This window comes from Dermochelys coriacea, chromosome 13 (assembly GCF_009764565.3).
Source record: "Dermochelys coriacea isolate rDerCor1 chromosome 13, rDerCor1.pri.v4, whole genome shotgun sequence".
In the NCBI taxonomy this organism is placed as follows: domain Eukaryota; kingdom Metazoa; phylum Chordata; order Testudines; family Dermochelyidae; genus Dermochelys; species Dermochelys coriacea.
In genome coordinates, this window is record NC_050080.1 from 33,102,818 (window position 1) to 33,123,341 (window position 20,524).

At 58.9% G+C, this 20,524-nt stretch overlaps 1 protein-coding gene and 1 pseudogene across 1 annotated transcript in view; both read right to left on the minus strand.

Moving 5' to 3' along the window:
* On the minus strand, positions 1 to 20,056 carry LOC119842168 (annotated as a pseudogene).
* LOC119842226 (von Willebrand factor A domain-containing protein 5A) overlaps positions 5,478 to 20,524 on the minus strand; it is a 40,742-nt gene continuing 25,695 nt past the window's right edge. The window contains exon 9 of the transcript XR_006275315.1: positions 5,478 to 5,496. The gene's annotated coding sequence lies outside the window, so the exon portion shown is untranslated. The remainder of the gene's footprint in view (positions 5,497 to 20,524) is intronic.

Genomic DNA, 20,524 nt, shown 5'->3' on the forward strand with positions numbered 1-20,524 from the left:
GTCACAAGATCAGGAGAAAGACGAGCCGATGGGTGATGCTGCGAAAAAGCGACCGCGATGTACGTAGAGGCTCTAAATCTGAACCAAGTAGCAGAGGGGACTTTCCCTCTGTTGAGCTTGTAACTGGCCACCAGAGACAAACCCACGGTGGTGTAAGAGAACATCACTAACTCGATGCTAAATAAAAATAAAGGCTCCAGCCAGCGTGGGGTGGAGCTTGGTTCTCCTCTTCAGCTAGCAGATGCATCCGAATTGGTGGCAGCGGTGGTATCCCAGTTGGGGGTTAGCTCTGGGTTAGGCACAGGCCAGCCAGATGGGGCTGCACCAAGTGGTCCCTGCTGGCCTCCAAGCTCCAGGTCGGAGGCCCAGGGTAGCTTGGGGGGTGGGTACAGGGATCCCGGGGCAGGGGGAGCTCAGAGCTCGAAGACAGCAGGGCCAATGTTTAAGCCCAGCAGGGCGTTGGCGGCTTCCAGGCACTCACTCAGCCAAGGCCCTGAAACAAGAGAGGGGTCAAGGGGGAGACACCAGCCTGGGCAACAGGGAGGGTCGGGGCAAACGGCAGAGAGCTCACAGAATGGGGGACTGGTCTGAGGGTCAGGGACGTGGAGGGGTGCATGGGGGCCCAGGGAGGGAGCCAGGATTGGGATAGCGAGCAGGAAGTTGGGAGACTGTCATGGGACTGGAGAACTCTGGGGGGCCAGGCTGGGGGGCCCAGGGGCAGAGGTTGGGGCTGGGCTTTTGGGGGCTGGGCTGTATAACCTGGGGGACAGGGCTCTCAGGGATGGGGGCCCTGTGAGGCAGGGTTGGGGCTGTGAGCCCTTGGGGCAGGGGATCTTGGGGGAGGGCTGGGCTGTGGGGTTCCTATGAGGCAGGATCTTTCCAGTCGAGACCTGGGCCCTGCCCCCGACCCCCCCACTCCCCTCTCACCTGCGCGGCCCCGTACCCAGCCCACAGCCTTGGCCTCCAGCAGCTCCCATTCGTCACGTTGCCCCGCGGCTTGGCCATGCAGCCAGACCACGGCCAGCACCATGGCCCAGATGCCGGGAGGCACATCCTCGGGGGGGAGGGGAGGGAAAGAAACAGCCTGAGACAGCACCCAGCCTGGGGACCCCCCTGTCCTCCTGAATGCTGCCCCCATTCCCCCGCCCTGGGGACTCCCCTGCCCCCCAGCGCTCCCCCCCGCTGCCCACCCTGGGGCCTCCCCTGCCCCGCCCAGAGCTCCCCCATCCCCCTGCCTTGGGGATTCCCATGCCCTCCCAGCGCCGCCCCATCCCCCCACCCTGGGGAACCCCTGCTTCCCAGCGCTGCCCCCATGCGTTCACCCTGGGGACCCCCCAATCCAGCGCTCCCGTCCCCTCCCCAGAATCAGAGGGTTCCCAGCCCCCCCGCTGTAGCACCGTGGACCCCCTACCCAGATGCCCAGTGCCATGCCCAGGGGGAGGGAGACAGCCTTAGAGTGGGCTTGGCCTGGGCTCCCCCATGTCCCCCCCTAGTCCTGGGGCCTCTTGATCCAATGCTCCGACCTCCTGTAAGTGGGATCCCAGCCCCCACTCTGAGCCTCTCTCACCAACTGGGCTCCAGGTTCAAAGGTCATTTGATCCAGTTGCCCTCAGACCCACCCCCTCAATCTGGGTCACCCTGTCTCATCTAGGAGCAGAGAACAGGCCCAACTCATGGCACCTGCCCCCCATCTCTCCCCTGTCCCTCGCCTCCCACACTCACCTGACTGGGCATCCTCTCCCTGGCATCGGTCTCGCTCACCCCCAGTGCAGCAGCCAGCTGGGGGTCCAGGTCCCATGAGCCATCAGCATTCTGCAGATACACCAGCCTCAGCAGGGGAGACTCCTCTGGTGCCCGCTCTAGGGAGAGACGTGGGGAGATGGGGCTGGGACATGGTTACAGAACAGTGACATGGCCTGTCCAGGTTGATTCTCCCACACTCACGCCGCCCATCCGGTTTGCCCCCCCCAAAGAACTTTTAGCTCCTTGATACAAACTCACACCCCAAATTCCAGCTTCACAGAGTTTTTTGCCTGGGAGTTTCCTTATCTTTTTTCATTTTGTTGCAAGATAATTTGCATCATGACACTTAAAAAACCCAGCTGCGGACTCCTCCTCCCGCAGCGTCACACCGGTGTTTTGCCCAGGAAGTTCCTTCGGATCGGATGTCGCTGTTAAACACTTGCCCAGCTCCGGGACTGTCAGGGCACGTCTGTCTCGGACCCGAGGGAGCGTCATCCTGGCGTTTGCTGCCCTCCCGGCGCCCTGACTCCCAGCCCCTGCCCCCCTCACCTGGCGGGCCGCGGCATCCGGCGAGGCGTGTTCCCAAGACTCTCTGTGGTTGCCCTTTAACTGGGGGCTTTCCTGGCTCAGCTCTGGGTCGGGGAGGAGGCGGATGGTTCCGGGCTCGGGGAGCACTTATGGGGGGGGCCGCTCATACATTCCACCTGGAACAGCTTCATGGAGCGGTGGTCCTTGGCGCGGTCTCTGGCCACGAGGGGGACGCAGGCATCAGGCAGCTGAACGCACGGGAGGCGCAGCCGAGCATGGGCCTGCGGGATCCACATGGAAGCAGGGAGAGACACTGCGTGTGCTGCATGCTGGCCACGGCCTTGAAGCCTGGGGGGGGGGGAAGACGGATGGATGGACAGACGGACACGGAGACAGGCAGAGACAAGCTAAGGGAGGGAAGAACCCACCAGCCCCCGGCACCCAGAGCCAACGCATCGCCGGGACCCCTTCTCCCTGCCCCCTCCTCGCACCCAACCCCATCCTCCTCTCCCCCCAGCTACCTCTGAGCCAGGATCCCCCCAGCTCCAGTCCCTCCCCCGCCGGACTGTGACCCCCCCAGATCCAGCCTCTCCCCCACAGCTTCTCCCCAGCCAGGAACCTTCCTCCAGCCCCAGGGGATGCAGGGGTGGGTGCAGTACCCCATGGAGGAGGGCAGGACCCTGTGGGGCAGGGAGGGGGCGGCACAGCCCCATGGGAGCTGGGGCAGGGAGAGGGGCAAAGGGACATTCGCCCAGAAACATGATGCCCCCCCAGGCTTCCAGGCCCCCCTCTCACACTGGGATCCTCCTGTGCTAGAATTCCCTGTCCCCCCGGTGCCAGGTTCCCCCACCCACCTGAGCCTTCCCCCCCTGCCCCGCACCCGGTGCTGGGATCCCCGACTCCTCTGGGGTTACCTGACAGCGGGATGTCCCGTCTCACCAGCGGCCCCTGCACCAGCTGCCCCCGCTCCGTGTCCACCCCCACGTAGGCTGTGAGGGAGCAGATGACCCCCAAGCTCAGGCTGGTCTCCAGTGTCCGGCGCCGGTCCCCCTCCGACCTGGCCCCCACGACCCCCTCCAGCTCCAGCAGCAGAGACTTGGCTGCCAGCCGGTGAATGGGCAGCCTGTACCGGGGACAGAGAGTTGCGGGGTGAGCCCTGGGCGCCTGCGTTCCAGCCACACGGTGGGGAGCAGGGGCTAGTGGGATGGTGTGTGTGTGGGGGTTGGGAGCCAGGACTCCTGGGTTCTATCTCTGGCTATACGAGGGGAGCGGGACCTAGTGATCTGCATTGCCAGCAAATCGAGGGAAGTGATCGTGGCCCTCTATTCGACATTGGTGAGGCCTCATCTGGAGTACTGTGTCCAGTTTTGGGCCCCACACTACAAGAAGGACGTGGAAAAATTGGAAAAGTCCAGCGGAGGGCAACAAAAATGATTAGGGGACTGAAGCACATGATTGAATAGGAGACGCTGAGGGAGCTGGGATTGTTTAGTCTGCGGAAGAGAAGAATGAGGGGGGATTAGATAGCTGCTTTCAACTCCCTGAAGGGGGGTTCCAAAGAGGATGGATCTAGACTGTTCTCAGCGATGGCAGATGACAGAACAAGGAGCAATGGGCTCAAGTTGCAGTGGGGGAAGGTCTAGGTTGGATATTAGGAAAAACTATTTCACTAGGATGGTGAAGCACTGGAATGGGTTACCTAGGGAGGTGGTGGAATCTGCATCCTTAGAGGTTTTTAAGGCCCAGCTTGACAAAGCCCTGGCTGGGATGATTTATTTGGGGTTGGTGCTGCTTTGAGCAGGGGGTTGGACTAGATACCTCCTGAGGTCCCTTCCAACCCTGATAGTCTATGATTCTATGAAGGGGACTGGGAACCAGGACTCCTACTTGCCTCTGTGGCTTGGGGCAGGTCCCATCCCATCTCTGTCCTGTTGGGGGTGGGAACATGGGGTGGGGGTGGGGGGCAGGAGCCAGCTGCCTAGTGGGGGATGGGGGCCGGGGGAGTGTTGCTGTCACCTGTCTCCATCTTGTGGCTGCAGGGGGAACTGCAGCATCTCCTTGTAGGTCTGGTCCTGAATGCGGTACTGCAGAGCAACGCACCCCATGGCAGTGTCCGGGGGCTGCAGGCAGAGAAAGGGGGTCAGAGGGGCAGTGTGAGGGGGGAGAAGATGCCTCGGGACCCTCAGACCCAGGGTACAGAACGAAGGGGGTAAATACACCTGATGAACACCAGTTGTTGGGCTGCCTAGTCAGCTGAATCACCATCATTAGGGGCCAGGGTTAACATCCCCGTTTGAAATCAATGGGGTGGGGTAGCACAGAGACCTCCAGCGCAATGGCCATTGTTAGGGGTTAGAGTTATCGCAGGGGGGTTGGGGGGTTTTCCTGAATCAGGGGCCTTGCTCTCTCACCTGGGGCTGCCCATGGAGCTGGGCATAGATGAGGCACCGCTGCCCAGGGAAGATCACCTCAGGGCCCTGGCCCAGCCGCCTCCATCCTGGGGGGCAGATCCCAGCTCAGCGAGATCCCGGTTACAGCCAGCTGCAGGGCCCTCTTCAGATACTGCAGCGCCTGGGGGAGAGACCGATACACCAGGGTGGGGCCAGGACGCCTGGGTCCTATCCCCAGTCTGGAAGGGGGTTGGGACTGGTGAGTTAGAGCACAGGGGCTCGGAGTCCGGACTCCTGGGTTCTCTCCCAGCTCTGGGAGGGAAGTGGGGTCTGCTGTGTTAGAGCTGGGGGAGCCCGGACTTCTGGGTTCTCACCTTGGGCTGCATGCGGTCCTGGCCTGTGATGAACTCGGCGCTGCCCCCTGCTGCCCGGGCGATGCCTTTAACCAGAGCTGTGGAGGCCCCGGCCCCGATTCCGAAGGAGAAGCACCTGCAGGGAGGCAGAGACAGGAGGGAGAGGGGCAGAGCTGGGGGGCCCAGCCAGTGCTGGGGTGGGGGCAGTGCAGTTGGAGAGGGGCCAGTAGGGCTGAAGGGAATGGGCTGGGGGGTCTCCCCATACTGGCAGGGCAGGAAAGCAGAGTTGGGGAGATGATAGGGGCAGAGGTCCCCATGGAAGGAGGCTGGGGATCAGGGTTGGGGGTCAGAACTGGGGAGGCAGGGTTGGGAGGGCACTGGGGGGACAGGTACCCCCATTACCTGTGGGCCCCCCGGTGACGTTGCACCTTGGCAATGACATCCGGGGTGTTCCTCACCTCCCCGTCCGTGAATACAAAGAGCTGGTGGGGGAGAGACGCTGTCAGAGCCAGGGACCCCAAATCTCCCCGGAGATCCCTCTCCGCCTGGGAATGGTGGCGGCCCCCCGATAATCTTCCCCACTGACCCCCCTCCCACAGACCCCCAGCCCCATAAGACCCCCTCAATGCCCCTTCCTCCCCTCCCAGACATCTCCCCTGGGGGGGCTGACAGACAGGGACCCCGACCTTCTACCCTGTCTCTAACTGTGACCCCCAACCCCTCACCTGTCACCTTTTCATCAGCCCCTGGAGACACTAACCTGCCTGACTGCTGTGGGCACCTTTCTTGGACGCTTCTTCCTGCCATGTGCCCTCCCTACCCCCGGCTGCAGGACGCCCCCCAGAGCTGAGAGCAGCACCCAGGGCTGCTCCCCCTGCTCTACATAGAGGTTCCCTGCCCGGCTTCTGCCTGCCATGCCCTGCTCACACCCCAGGGACACCAGCCCCTGGTTGGCCCCAGTCCGACTCTGAGCCCCCTCCGAAAGCCCCCATTATCTGCCCCCCAGCTCCCAGCCCCTCTCCAAGCACCTCCATTGCTCCCTGTCAGCTGCCTCCGGAGCACCTTGCCCCTCTCTGAGGGTCTCCCCACTGGGAAATTCAGGAACAGCCTCCTCAAGCGAGCTGAGAGGCAGAGAATCCTTCCCAGGGGCTGGCTGGGGGGTCTTTCCCCCATGCTCAGGGCTCACTGACCCCCACGTGTGGGGTGGGGAAGAGATTTTCCCCAGTGTCAGATTGGCAGAGATTCTGGGGGGTTCATCCCCCTCGGAAGCCAGGGCACTTGCTGGTTAGAACTGGAATAACTAGGGGGGCTCTGGGATCTGACTTTTGTAACTCAGGGTTTGGGGGTGTCGGTGACTCAGCCCCATGGGCTGTGGATGTCTTGTGGGGGGCCAGGGGCTGTCTTGTGGGGGGTCAGGGGCCAGATGAGATGATCAGGATGATTCTTTCTGGTGTGAAAGTCTCTGAGTTTATCCTCCCCGGCCCCATTCCCTTCTGAGAGGTCCCCAGAATCCCCCTTGGCTCCCCCAGCCCCTCTCTGAGCCCCCCGGGACACCTTGCTACTGCCCCCAGTATCTGGCATGGGTGCCCAGTCTGGCAGGAGCTGCGCTAAATGGCTCGTAGCGGCGCCAAGATCTTGGTGCCTCCCAGGTCAGCCTGGAGCTGCTGGACATGTTGCAGGGACTCGGCCATGGTCTGTTGGGTGTATCCCACACTCTGCCTGCAGGGGGCGCTGAGGGGGTCAGGGGCCGGGACAGCTGGAGACAGAGACACCCCTACCTCAGCCTGCCCTGCTCCCAACCCAGAGACACCCCAACCCCAGCCAGGCCTGCCCCCCACCAGACCTGTCCTGACCAGCCCTGGCCCCAGCCCACAGACACCCCAACCACAGCCTGCCCTGCCCCCAGCCCAGGGACACCCCGACTCCAGCCAGGCCTGTCTCCCGCCAGACCTGTCCCTGCCAGCCCTGCCCCCAGCCCACAGACACCCTGACCCCAGCCAGCCCTGTCCCCAGACAGCCCTGCCCCCTAACCCAACCAGCCCCTTCCCTGCCCTGCCCTGTCCCTTTGACTCACGGGTAGAAGGAATCAAAACGAGACCCAAAGCCATAGATGTTGAAATAACAGCCCAGGGGCAAACTCTTCAACAGCAGGACCAGGGTCTCCTGGGGATAGACAGAGATGGACGGAGTCACCCCCCCATGTCCAGCCAGCCTGAGCTGCCCCCTCCCTCCCCCAGCTCTGCCCCCTGAGCCCAGCCAGCCTGGGCTTCTCCCCACCCGGCTCTGCCCCCTGCTCCCCTCCTGTTCTGCCCCACGGGTCCAGCCACCCTAGGCTGCTCCCCCCCACGGCTCTGCATCATGGGCTCAGTCAGCCTAGGTTGCTCTTCTCTCAGCTCAGGCCCTCCGGGCCCAGCCAGCCTGAACTACTCCCCCAGGCTCTGCCCCATGGGCCCTTCTAGCATGGCCTCCTGCCAGGCTTACTCCTGATGGAATTCTGCACCACTGCGCAAGCGCAGAACTCATGTGTCCCGCAGAATTTATTTCCTGCAGAAAATACATTTCTGCCTGAGAAGTTCTGCAGTTCCGCCTTTCACCCACCAAAAGCCACAGTGGTGCCAGAACAGCCAGCAGCATGAACGCAGACGGCTGTTGTGGGCAAACAGCATAACTGCAGCACTTCTGGGGCAGAATGTATTTTCTGTGGGGAAAAAAATTTCTGTGCGTGCCTGGTGCTTCAGAATTCCCCCAGGAGAAGTTCATCACAGCAACCTGCTAACAGAGCCAGGTTACGACAGAGTGGGGCACATGGGGCTGCTGGTTGGGACAGACTGGGGCACGGGCTCAGAAGGTAGTGGGGTGACACCATTGAGCCAGGAGCTGAATGGGAGTGGAGGTGCAAGGCCACATGGGAATGGGGGTAAGAGAGATGCAGGAACACATGGGGATGGGTGTGTGGGGGAACAGGGGCAGATGTGGCTGACTGAATGGGAGAGGCTTGTGGTCAGCCAGGATCTACATGGGGGAGACTCCCCAACTCCCTAACAATTTGCCACTACCCCCAAAACACCTGTTCCATACCTTCCCATCCACACTCGACAACCCTCCTGATTCACTCCAGGCTCCTTCCCTCTCCCTCAGCTTCTCTGTTACCCGACTCCCCCAAGCCTTTGCACTGCTTCTGAGGGTGGCAGGAAATACGGTTCTGTATTGTAATTTAAATGAATTACTCAAAGTTCTGTGTTAATATGCCCGGTAAGGAATATATTTGTCAAAATTTTTTTTACCAGAATCTTTTTGTTGTCCGTGTTGTTACAGACGTACTTTCTGACAGATATTTTGAAATAAACTACCAAAATAATAATTACCAAACTGGCATAATTATATTCTGTTATTTTGACAAAAAAATGCAGATTGTTGCAGAATTTTAAAACATTGTGTGCAGAATTTTTAATTTTTTGGCACGTAATTCCCTGAGGAGTACTGGCCTTACCTTGGCACTGTTGATGTGTTATGGGGAGCTGTCTTGGCCATCCATGGGGCACCTCATGCTGCCAGAGCGGTCCAGCAGGAAGATGAACTCTCCAGCCGGGCTCTGGCCCGGCACCGCCTCAGGCAGGCTGGGCAGCAGAGTCACCATCATGGCCGGGTTGCCCATCAGGGAGCCTGCAGGGAGATGGGGCCAGCCCCAAATGGGGCGGACATGGGGTCGAGCCCTGTGAGAGCCCTCAGCGTTCCCTGATTGCCCCAGAGCCCCACCCACATTCCTCTGTCTCTCCCCCACAGCTCTTTCCCCTAGATCCCCCACCACCCCCAATCTCCAGCTCCCAGTGCCTGCCCTTCCATCCCACTTTCTTCCTCATGCCCCCCAGATCTGCAGGGCACCCCACTGCCTGGCTCCTCCAAAGCACCCTGCCCTCCTACCTCAAGCCCTTCCAAGAGCCCATGCTCTGGACCCCCACACCCCAGTGCCTACCCCCTGATCCTGTCCCCAATCCCCTTCACACACTCTATCCCCAGCTCCTTCAATGCCCATCCCTAATCCCCACCCCACAGGCCCTCCCCACCCAGGGGAAGTAGGGTGTGGGACCCCCACCCCCACCTGGCTCAGCTTCGGGCAACCTGGCCTCCAGCACCACGCTGGGTTTGTGCGGCTCCACATAATACACCAGCAGCTCCACGTCCCGGTCCCACGGTGGGGTCTGGGCCAGCGACACCTGCGGGGGTGACAGATATACAGTCCCCTCCCTTCAGTTCCTGGGGGGCAGGGTCCCGCTGGCTCTTGCTCCCAGCTCAGTGCCCCTCCATGGAGCCAGAGGGGAGGGGGTGACCTGGGAATGTGGGCTACACCCCCCTGGGAACTTGGGCTGGCCCCCCTGGGTTAGGTGGGAAGGAGAGAGGGAAAAACACCTGGGGAAAACACTGCAAAACTCTGAATTTTGGGGGGGGCTTATCTTTCCAATTTGAGGGTGACATTTTCCCACCCCCCCCCCCGTTTTATTCCACTGAAAATGAAGGAGAGGGAAACTCCCAGAAAGTGAAAGGAACCAGGGCGCATCGAACGCCCAGGATTTCACCCCCATGGGCTGGTCTCAGTCCCTCAAGATTTTCCCCAGAGAACTCAGGGAATTCCCTGGATTCATTTATGTAGCTCATTCCTCCCCCACACCTTCTGGGACCCATCCCCTGCCCCACCCCAGAGCTCCCACAGCTGTATATGTCCCCACAGGACCTATGCCCAGATGGTCCCCTGGGACCTGCCCCACTCAGCCTCGCCCCAAATCCCCCCCAGCCCTGTCCCCTGATACCCACCCCCTCAGCCGAGAGCCTCCCATCACCCCCTCACTCAGAGCTGCCCCCCTCTGCCCCTCCCAGCAGGGCTGGTCAGAACCCATGCATCTGGGCAAGCCCTTACCTGGGCACTGGTCCGGTTCCTGGCTGTGTAGCTCATGGGGTGAGGGAGCAGTTGGAGAGCATGTGGTCGATGCCGTGGGGCGACTGCAGTGTGACACTCAGACTCAGTGTAGGGCAGCTCCCCCTGGGGCTCCCGTGGGACCCCCTGGGTGACATTCTCCCCGTCCCACCCTGCAGAGAGACACGGGGTGAGAGCCAGGGGCTGGGAGAGTGGGGGAGGATGGGGGGCATGGGATATTGGTGGGCATGGGGAGATGTGGGATATTGGGGGCGGGCCCAGGGGAGTCACATACTCTGGGATAGGGATTGTGGGGCACTTCTGTGGGGGACATAGCAGTGACCTATGGGTGTTAAGGGGTTATGAGGATCCATGTGGGTCTTTCCCTGGAGGGTATGTAGCAGGGGCTATGGTGTCTCATTGGATTACAGGCTGTGGGGTCACTCACCATGGGGAGCATAGTGGGGGTTCAGGGGGTCATGGGTGTCAACATGTAGGGTAAAGCAGGGATGGGGAGGCTATGGGTCTCACCATGGGGCATGTAGCTGGGGGTGTGGGGGACTATGGGAGGCAAGGAGTTATGCTGGGCTATGTGTTTCACTGTGGGGTGCATAGCAGGGTTATGGGGGGCTAGATGTACAGGGCACTACATTAGTCAGCAGGGGAAGCTGTAAACAAGAGATTTATAATTCACCCGAAGGACAGTTGGCAGCTCACGTATGCCCTAGAGCTGCCTTGCCACATAGCCCAGCCAGGACTTTTCCAGTAAGAAGCGTCAGGATATAAAAAGGGGGAAAACTGGCCCCCAGGCACCTCTCCTCCCACTTCGTTCCTGACGGCAATGCGAACACTCAGCAGACTTTGAACTGGGGAGCTTGGTGCCAGGCTGGGAAGGAAGTCCTGTCTGTGCACTCAGAACTGGCAACTGCCTACAGCATCCTGTAGGGCAAGGGTTCTCAAGCTGGGGGTCGGGACCCCTCAGGGGTTATTACATAGAGGCTCGTGAGCTGTCAGTCTCCACCCCAAACCCCGCTTTACATCCAGGATTTATAATGGCGTTAAATATATAAAAAAGTGTTTTTAATTTATAAGGGGGGGTCGCACTCAGACGTTTGCTGTGTGAAAGGGGTCACCAGTACAAACGTTTGAGAACCACTGCTGTAGGGTGAGAAGAGCTGCCTGCTTCAAACCTTCCTTAACATGGTAAGGGTTCAGGATGCAGAATGCACATTTAACTTTTATTTCTTATGTAACCAGTTCCGACCTTTGTGCCCCATAACTTGGGATCACTTACACCTTTCTTCTCTAGCTATTACACTCATGTTAGTATTTGATCTAAACCAGGGCGTTGGATTGGGGTGTTTGGGGAATCTCACTGAGCCCAGCAGGGCTGGTGAAGGATCATTACCCTGGGATGGCCTGACAAACTAATCAATGAACTTGTTGACCAGACTGGATAGCACAAGACGCACGTCTCTGGGATGCATGGCTGGGGCTGGAGAATTTGCAGATGTTGTCCTGTGTGTGGTTCCGGCGTGGCGGGGAGAGCTTCATGCAACTCAGCTGGGTGTGTGTTTGCACACTGGTGGCTGTGTGTGAGCAGAGCCTGGAGGGGCCTGGTGTTCACACAGGAAAGCCATGTAAAAGACTCCCTGGGCTGGAGGATTAAGGGGGAACAGGTGATTCAGCAATCCAGGAATGCCACAGTGGCACAGTGAGAGCAGGGTTATAAGCACAGCTTGTTGCTCTGAGTGAAGTCTGCACTTTGAGCACGCATGCAATGATTTTAAGTGGGCTCAAGTGTGAGCAGATTCCAGTTTTTTTATTTTCTCTTCGCTTATTTCGTGAAAGGGAAATAGACACAGAAAGGTAGAAAAATGAGCCAGCGTGATGCAGTTGCAAGGTTAGCGCTGTGCAAACTGCGGGTAGCAGGAAAGGAGAAAGAATACCAGTGAACCTTGGAACTGAAGGTTGAGGCTCACCAGCCCGTGTCAAAGGAGAAAGAAATAACTGTGGCCCCGGACATAGCAGCACATCAGAGAGCTTGGAGCTGTGAGGCAAAGAGGGAAAACCCAGCTGGAAACATTAGACAAACTGAAGGAAATCCCAGTGTCACCAGCAGCTCCCTTTAACTCCAAGCATTTCGGACTGGGACCAGCTGTGGGCCTGTATACATAGAAACAGACTGTATGGAGGAATATTTCACCACCGCTGAAAAGCTGGGTGATGCCCATGGGATTCCAGAGGGCAAGGGAATCCTCACACTGAGTGCAGAAGTGCCTGGTAAAGCCTGGGCTGTACCCAATGCAATGCCATTTCTGGACGCTTTGGCATAGTCTACCTTTATGGACGCTCTTTTGAAAGAGTTTCAATTTACTCCTGAGGCGTGTAGGACAAAATGTTGAGGTCTTCAAAGGAATGCTGGTGTGAGTAATTGGGAGTATGTTTACAGGGTGAAGGTGGGGCAGATTTTGGACAACTGCTTGATCCCATTGGCCAAGGATGTTTCCAGAGTCTCTGGGCTAATGATGCAAGCAGTGTCTGTGACAGGAGTCTGTGACAGAAATGGCCTACTTTGGATGACATCTTTGAGCAAGCTCAGACGTCTAACAAGTCATAGAAAAAGGGGTTTAAACGTGGGGTGAAGGGGGATCCCGTTTTATCTCTGGGAAAAAGGAGAGTGGCTGGGAGGCTGGGCACCCACCTCCCCGCAAACCATTCTCCTTATCTCCTCCCCAAACCTCCTGTAAAAACAGAGGAGCACCTGCCACGGCACCGGGGAACCCATTGCTCTGCGTGGAGGGACAGAAAGCCCCGGGCAGCCTGTGTTAGTGCCGCTGTGCTCAGCACAGAAACCTGCGAGGAGCCTGAAGCGTACCACATTGGCTTTGTGGGATTTGGCTCTGCAAAGCCAGACGGACATACTGAGACTTAGAATTAGTAACAGGGAACACCTGGGATGGGAAGATACAGGTGCACAGATTCCTGTGGCCAAACAGATTGTCATGCAAGAAGGTGACACGTTGCCAGGTCAAATGGAAGAAATTTTACCAGTAGGAGGAGTCAGGACTCCTGGGCCTTTAGCCAAGGTGCACACAGAATCTGGTGGCTCAGAAAGTGAATTGAAGATGGGATCAGAGGACGATATCCCTGTCGAGCTGCTTGTGGGGAATGATGTTTTCTGCACAGCTGAGGTTGTTAGTGTGTCAAGCTGCCGCCACAGGAGGGAACGCTGCGCTGGAACCCCAGAGGGAAATGGGAAAGCCCCAGAGACTGCTAACGGAAACAGAGAAAGGCTCTCTGCTCTGCAGCAGGGGGGAGCAGCGTGCTTCCAGACATGGGAGGGGTTGAGACCAAGCTTCTGTACCACAGCAGAAGGCAACATGCCCTCTGATCCCAGGGAGCAGGAGAGAGTGCCTATAACAGAGGACACTGTTCCAGGTGGCGACTGGCAGAATTTTGCAGCTGAGCAAACCATAAATCTAGCTCTAGAGGGCACCAGGGAAGGGATCTTCGAGGGGGTCCCAGGAAAGGAAAACGGAGAGAGGATTTTTGAAGAAAATGGACAGCCCCTGTAAGCAGCTGGCGGAGCCTGGCCAGCCTCGTGGGGAAGTAGCGTTGTCAGCACATGACTGTCCTCACACTGGTGCTTGTGGGGGAAATGCAGACTCAGCCCCTGTCCACTCCAGCAGCAGAGTCAGAAGGTGGACCTTGCAGCTGAGGAGAGCGGTCTCACAGCCAGCTCCTTGGGGACATGGGGTGGTGGTGGTGACAGACAGGCTCCCACTCCAGACCCTAGAGTAGATGTCCGGATGTATTCTCCAGGCAACCAGTCTGGACATTCTTCTGGAAAGTGATGGTCTCTCTTTAAGACAGGATGTAAACTTGGCTTGGGAAAAAGGGGCCAGTGAAGATGCAACAACCTGGCTGACAGGGTGGGGGTGGTTTCCCTCCCAATGGACAGCACCAAGGAAGCAGCTGAGAGAATAGTACTAGTTACAGAAAAGGGGACTGGGGAAGGACAGCTCTGAAGGTGAGGGGAACACAATAACCCCAAGGGGGAGGGTGGCCTTCTTACAGATGCCTCACCATGGGGTTGGGACACAGCTCCAGTGGGGGCCTGCCCATGTGGGGGAGCCCCCTGCATCGCTGCCTCACCAGCCCCTGAGACACCCCAGCCCCACAGACAGGGCTGGATTAAGAACGGATACCGAAGGGAACCCTAAGATGAAGAAAGAGCCAGTAACTAATTGAAGGCAAAGGTTTGGTTAAAGAGTTAAATGACACAATGAGTATGACCCAAACCCACCTCAGGGACAGACTACATAAACAAAAGGCGTGATGTTACAGCGATATGTGCAAACGCCCTTTTACAAGGAGAAACTTGGTGTTAATGTTTAACCCTGTTAAAAGCTACAATAAGCACAGTGCTTGAAAATGATGGACATGGCAAACAAGAAGACAGATTATTTCAAGAAGCCTCATGGTAATGCTGTTTCACAGATAATGCATGCAAGCAGACTTAAAACCCATCACGGTGGAGGAGCCATGGCAAACACGATCTGCTGTGTAGAAAGGGAAACTGAGGCACACCACCTCATTGATTGGATGGCCAAATGCCAAGGTAATACTTTCCAGAATGTAAGTAATATCCACCTGGAGATAACACCAGTTGAAGCAACAGAAATGATATCAGTGATGCAAGAACAGAAAATGGTGTTTTCCAGCAAGCCAGGAAAGACATACACTAACGCATGAGATTGCTAGACTGGTCCCCAAAGTGTTAAAGGAGATAACCACATATGCTTGTCAAAGCTGTGGAACATCAGAAAAACACTTGGGAATTATGCTGTCTAAACTCAAACGGGCCTTAACGCACCCTGCCTTGGGGTGCCTGACATGCCGATGGTTTTTTTAAGTGGGAAGCCATGACAATCTGCACTAGAATGGTCACCACTTTTACAAGAGGACGATAAATCTGGAACAAAGTCTGCCTTGTAAGGTATCATTTGAAAAATCATGGTCTGCTGAATATTACTGTCCTGTTACAAGGTGTGCACATGGCGTTATGAGATTCCGTTCTATGTTTGTAACTGCACCACATTGTAAAACTGAGAAATGTCCACAGACAAGCACCTCAGAGGCTGGGTGACCAACACCCAGCCAGGTGCTATGCAACCATCCCTGGCCATTTGCCAGTGGGGAGTTGTAAACGAGAGATTTACGACCCATCTGAAGGACAATTGCTCTTTCATGTATGCCCTGGAGCTGCCTAGCCACATAGCCCAGCCAGGACTTTTTCAGTAAGAAGCATCAGGATATAAAAAGGGGGAAAACCGGGCCTTGGGCACCTTTCCTCCCCCTTCCTTCTTTCCTGAAAGCTTGACAGACTGAACTGGGGAGCTCGGTGCCAGGCTGGGAAGGAAGTCCAGCCTGTGCACTCAGAACAGGCAACTGCCTGCAGCATCCTGAAGGGTGGGAAAAGCTCCCTGCTTCAAACCTTCCCTTAGCCTGGTAAGGGTTCGGGATGCAGAATGCACCTTTAACGTTTACTTCTTATGTAACCAGTTCCAACCTTCATGCCCCATAACTTGGAATCACTTACAACCCTTCCTTCTCTAGCTATTACACTCATGTTAGTGTTTGATCTAAACCAGTGTGTTGGATTGGAGTATTTGGGGAATCTCACTGAGCCCAGCAGGGCTGGTGAAGGATCGTTACCCTGAGATGGCCTGACAAACTAATCAATGAACTCGTGCTGCACAGTGACCAGACTGGACAGCACAAGACGCACGTCTCTGGGGTGCACGGCTGGGGCTGGAGAATTTGCAGATGTTGTCCTGTGTGTGGTTCCGGCGTGGCGGGGAGAGCTTCATGCAACTCAGCTGGGTGTGTGTTTGCACACTGGTGGCTGTGTGTGAGCAGGGCTTGGAGGGGCCTGGTGTTCACACAGCAAAGCCGTGTAAAAGACTCCCTGGGCTGGAGGATTAAGGGGGAACAGCGATTCAACAATCCAGATTGTACCCTGGGGGTGCAGCAGGATCTGTGAAGTGCCATGGATCTAATTGTGGGGCGCATGGAGGGCGCAGGGGAATCTGTGCGACTCACCATGGGGCGTGTAGCGGGGACACAGCACAGCCGGCAGCAGGTAGCGGGCGGCCCCTTCAGGCTCCAGCGGCAGCTCACAGATGTAGCGCAGGGTCAGCACCGCCTCTTCCCCGGGGGGCAGGTTCCCCAGGGAGCAGCTGAACACGTTGCCCCCGGCACCCTCCTGCTGCAGCAGGAACGAGCTCTGCCCCCCGGCCAGCGCGTCCCCGTACAGCTCCTGCGCCTGCCGGAGAGACAGGGTCACCCGGAGATCCCCCTGCCCCCAACAGCCCCCTGGCCCCCTGCCAGCACGTCCCCGTACAGCTCCCATGCCTGCTGGAGAGACAGGGTCACCCTGAGATCCCCCTGCCCCCAACAGCCCCCTGAGATCCCCCAAGACCCTTGACATCCCATCCCTGCCCCCCACGGCCAGCACGGCCCCATATAGCTCCTGCGCCTACTGGGAGAGACGGGGTCACCCTGAGATCTCCCCAGCCCTACCCCCCGGTACCATCTCTCCCCCATGGGGTCCCTGCCCCCTGGTACCTGTTTCTTCTCGCGGAGCTGGGCCTGGATGCAGTTGCCCCCCAGGCGGGCCTGGAAGGCGTAGATGGATGCCTCAGAGTCCATGGGGAACACGAACACAGCCTCCATGGGCCCTGGCTCCTCGTTCCTGTAGAGCAGCTCGCAGCCCACGTCAGCCATGAAGCCTCGGATCAGCACCGTCACTGAGCCGCTGTGCAGGGGCACTGAGGGGGAGGGGGATGTCACCCAGGGGATCCCCCCCATGGGCGCCAGGGGAGGGGGACATCAGCCACGGGCCCTGTGATCCCCATGTGCACATGGGGTGGGGCCACATCAGCCACGGACCCCCCACAAACCCCAGTGGGGCCATCCTCCCCCTTCCGGCACTGTCCCCACAGCCCTGACTCAACCGGCTTGTTGGAGCGGGTCAGGAGGCCGCAGCTCGTCATCTCGGCTCCAAGATCGGGGATCTGTGCGGGGAAAGGGTGGGTGAGATACGGGGTTCCCATGGAAACTGACAGGCAGAGGGGGCCCCCTGCCAGCGACAGTTCCGAGACCCCAGCCTCTGCTGAGCCATGTCCTGTGGCAGGGAGTCCCACAGGCTCTCAGTAGCCTAGCTCAGAGATCAGAGTGACGGCTCCTCTCAGGCCCCCCCCTCCCTGCACATGGTGCCAGGCAAGGCAGGGAGGGACAGGTTGGGACTGGGGTACAGCTAGGAGCCGGGGGATGGACAGAGAAATGTAGGAGAGTGTGGTGGTGCATACACCCCATCATCAGGGCTCTCAGCTGGGCCAGACAAACACAATCAGCAGTGACGATATGCCAGCACGGGGCACGAGAACCTGGACCCACCCTGCTCCCACTGGATCCCCGCCCCATGGAGCTGGCAATCTCCCGGGTCAGGATTCAGGTCTCGGCTCCCAGTCTAGTCCCTGGATCACTTCCTACCCCTGCGTCCTCCCCAGTCAGCGGCTTGGTGTCTGCGGAGCTGGGGGGTGCCCTGGAGCCTAGTCGGGGAGACTCACACCTGGAGGTCACCTCTCCAGGACCGGAGAGTGCACACCCTGTCCTCCACCACCCGCTCCCTTTTATCCCCACCTGCCACCTTTAGCATGCCGAGGCAGGGGTGGCGCCTTTGTGGTTAACCCCCGCTTGCCTAGTGCGGGTGGACACACCCCCTCCAAAGGGAGTGTATGGTGCTGGATGGATGGACAGATGGAAGGAAGAAGGGTGTGTGGGAAGAACAGTGCATGTGGGGAGTGAGCATGGACGGAAAGGTGTGTGGGGTTGGACGGGGGGGCTGAGAATGGACAGACGGACAGAAAGGGGTATCGGACAGGCGTGGGGGTGAGGACAGATGGATGGAAGGAAGTCAGAGCAGGGGGCGAGGATGGACAGATGGACGGGCGGGGGGGGTTGGACAGGCTTGGTGCGGGGGGTGGTGCTGAGGCTGGTGGGATCTGGAGGCAGCTCTGACCCAACAATGTGCTGAATTTCCTGCGCTGGTTCCAATCCAAACTCCCACCCTCCCCCATTCTGGGCCCCGCTCCCAGTGCCACGCTGGGGGGTTAGTCAGGGGAAGGGGTCAGGGAGCCAGGACTCCTGGCTTCTATCCCCAGCCCCTGGAGGCCCCCTGAAGCAGTGCCAGGCTGTGGGGAACCTGGGTGGGTCACTGGGGGGTTCACCCAGCTGGGGTGTCACCTGCAGAGAACAGAGGAGGTTTGCAGAGCAGCCGTTCTAAGCGGTGGGTGTGTGTGTGTGCTGCTATTTATTTTCACTGGGGCACAGCTGGGGGCTCCTGTTCCCTGTCCTGGAGCCGGCCAGTCTGGGCCTGGCGGGGGTGAAAGGCCGGCAGTGGGCTGGGTTCTCCAGCAGCAGGAACCCGGCTCTGAATGCGCGGGGAGTCTCTGTGGAGGAGCGGGGATCTGAGAGTGCCGGGGGGGGGAGGCAAGGAACTCCAGAGCTGCATGACCAAGAGAGGCTTCAGACCCCGCTCTCGGGGCCACATTTCATCTCCCTGCCGCTTGGCCAGGTGAAGAATTCCCAGCTCCGAGGTTGGACGGGAATGTTGGGATCACTCGGGTAACCTGCACGCCTGGTAAGGCCTGGAATGAACTTCTGGGGAAACTGAGGCACAAACCCCCATCCTGCTTCAAACGCTGGCTGCCATGGAGGATCAACCCCACCCTTGGGTGAGCTGTGCCAATGGCTAATTACCCGCGCCCAGAAACATGCACCTTCCTTTCAGTGTGACCTCATCTGCCTGCCACCGCTAGCCCCGGGCCGGTGCCACAGCAGGGCCTGCAATGCTGCTGCTCCCCCCCGGGGCAGATATTCACAGCCGGGAGCCAGGCGCCATCGCCTGCTCTGGGGTAAGCACCATAGGCTGGAAAATGGTGGAGGCCCCGGGAAAAGCTCTGGCAGGGAAGGGAAGCTGGTTGTTTGTCGCTGGGATTTAACTCTGACGCCTAGTTCCCTGGTCGGAGAAAGGGAGTCGGCATGAAAGCTACAGCAAGTCACCAGCTGCGGCTCTCACTGCGGCAGCTGCTTCTGGCAGAGCGCCCGAGGCTGAGTCACTGGCCGGGGGGTGAGGTCTGAGCAGGGAACAGGCCCCCAGTGGCCCCCGAGAGCCAGTGGGGAGCAGGACAGACCCCAGCCAGGTGCCATGGGGATAAGCACCGGGAGATCCATGCAGGGAGAAGTACAAAAAGGAACAGAAAGGGGCAGGGGAACCAGGAGTTGGACAGGGCAGAGCCACAAAGGTTTAGGGGTCACCTCCCTCCAACCCTGCCCTGGCACACAGGGCCCCCACATCCAGGGATGGGAGACTCTGCAGGGGCAAAGCTCTGAGTCAGGGGGATAGGCCCAGATCGGGGGGGAGAGGGGGATCCATGGACATGGGGGGCAGGGGCAGGACCCAGAGAGGACTGAGGGACCCTAGACCCAGGGGGGCAGAACTAGGGGGGCCATGATGGACCTCACCTCAGGGGAGGGATGCAGAGGCTGGAAAATCAAAAGTAACTTTTCCCTGCTAACCCCGCCCCACCCAGCAAAGGAGGGTCTGCAAACTCGTCACTCCCAGCTACTCTAAATCAGGGACTGTCTGCAAAGTCCCTGTCCCTCCCCACTGGGAGCTAGGGACCGTCTGCAACCCCTTCCCTCCACACAGCCCACCATGTGCTAGGGTGCCTCTGCAAACTGCACCCCCCCTTGAACTGGGGCTGTCTCCTGCCTGCCCCTTTGCTGCCCTCCGGGGCCATTTCACTGGCAGGCCCACTGTCTGCTCCAGCTGCGCTGCCTTCCCCAAGGAGGGTCTGACCTGCCAGACACACACGTCCCCTCGTGCACCCAGGGGACCCCTAAACCCAGCCCTGGGCGGGCAGCAAACGCAGCTGGAGCATCCCCCCCAAACTCGGATTATACTAAAAATCAGTGTCAGTCCCCAGGCTGCCCTGGCCTCATTGCCCCTCGGCTGTCTCGTCAGACAGACATTGAACCAAAATCCTGGGGGATACAAGAGGTTTTTATTTTATTTGCTATTTCTGACACTTTTCATTTCAGAATCGTTGGCACACGCTCCCTTCCCTCCCCCCCCCAATGAGACTCATCACCCCTCTGGGACTCAGGAAGCAGCTCCCGCCTCTCAGAGCGATGGGCTCAGGCTCTCTGCAGACTCTGGCCGCGTTAGTCGTGCTCTGGGCAATTCCCTGCTCTCACGGCTCAGCTGGCTGGAGCAGCAGGGGCCTGTGGAAAGCCCAGGAGCTGTGAGCAGACAGGCTGCAGGGACGTGGTTGGCAGTCCCTAGTCCCAGGGCGAAGGGAGGCCTGTTTGGGGCTATGGAGTGGAGTCTGCGGTTACTCACTGGGAGGAGGGAGTCTGGGCTGGCAAACCCAGAGGGGGGAGCCAGAAAGGCTCAGGGGAAAGCAGCAAGCTACAGGACAGCACAGAGCTGGGCTGTGAGCGGAGGGTCCGAGCTGGGACCCGGAGCA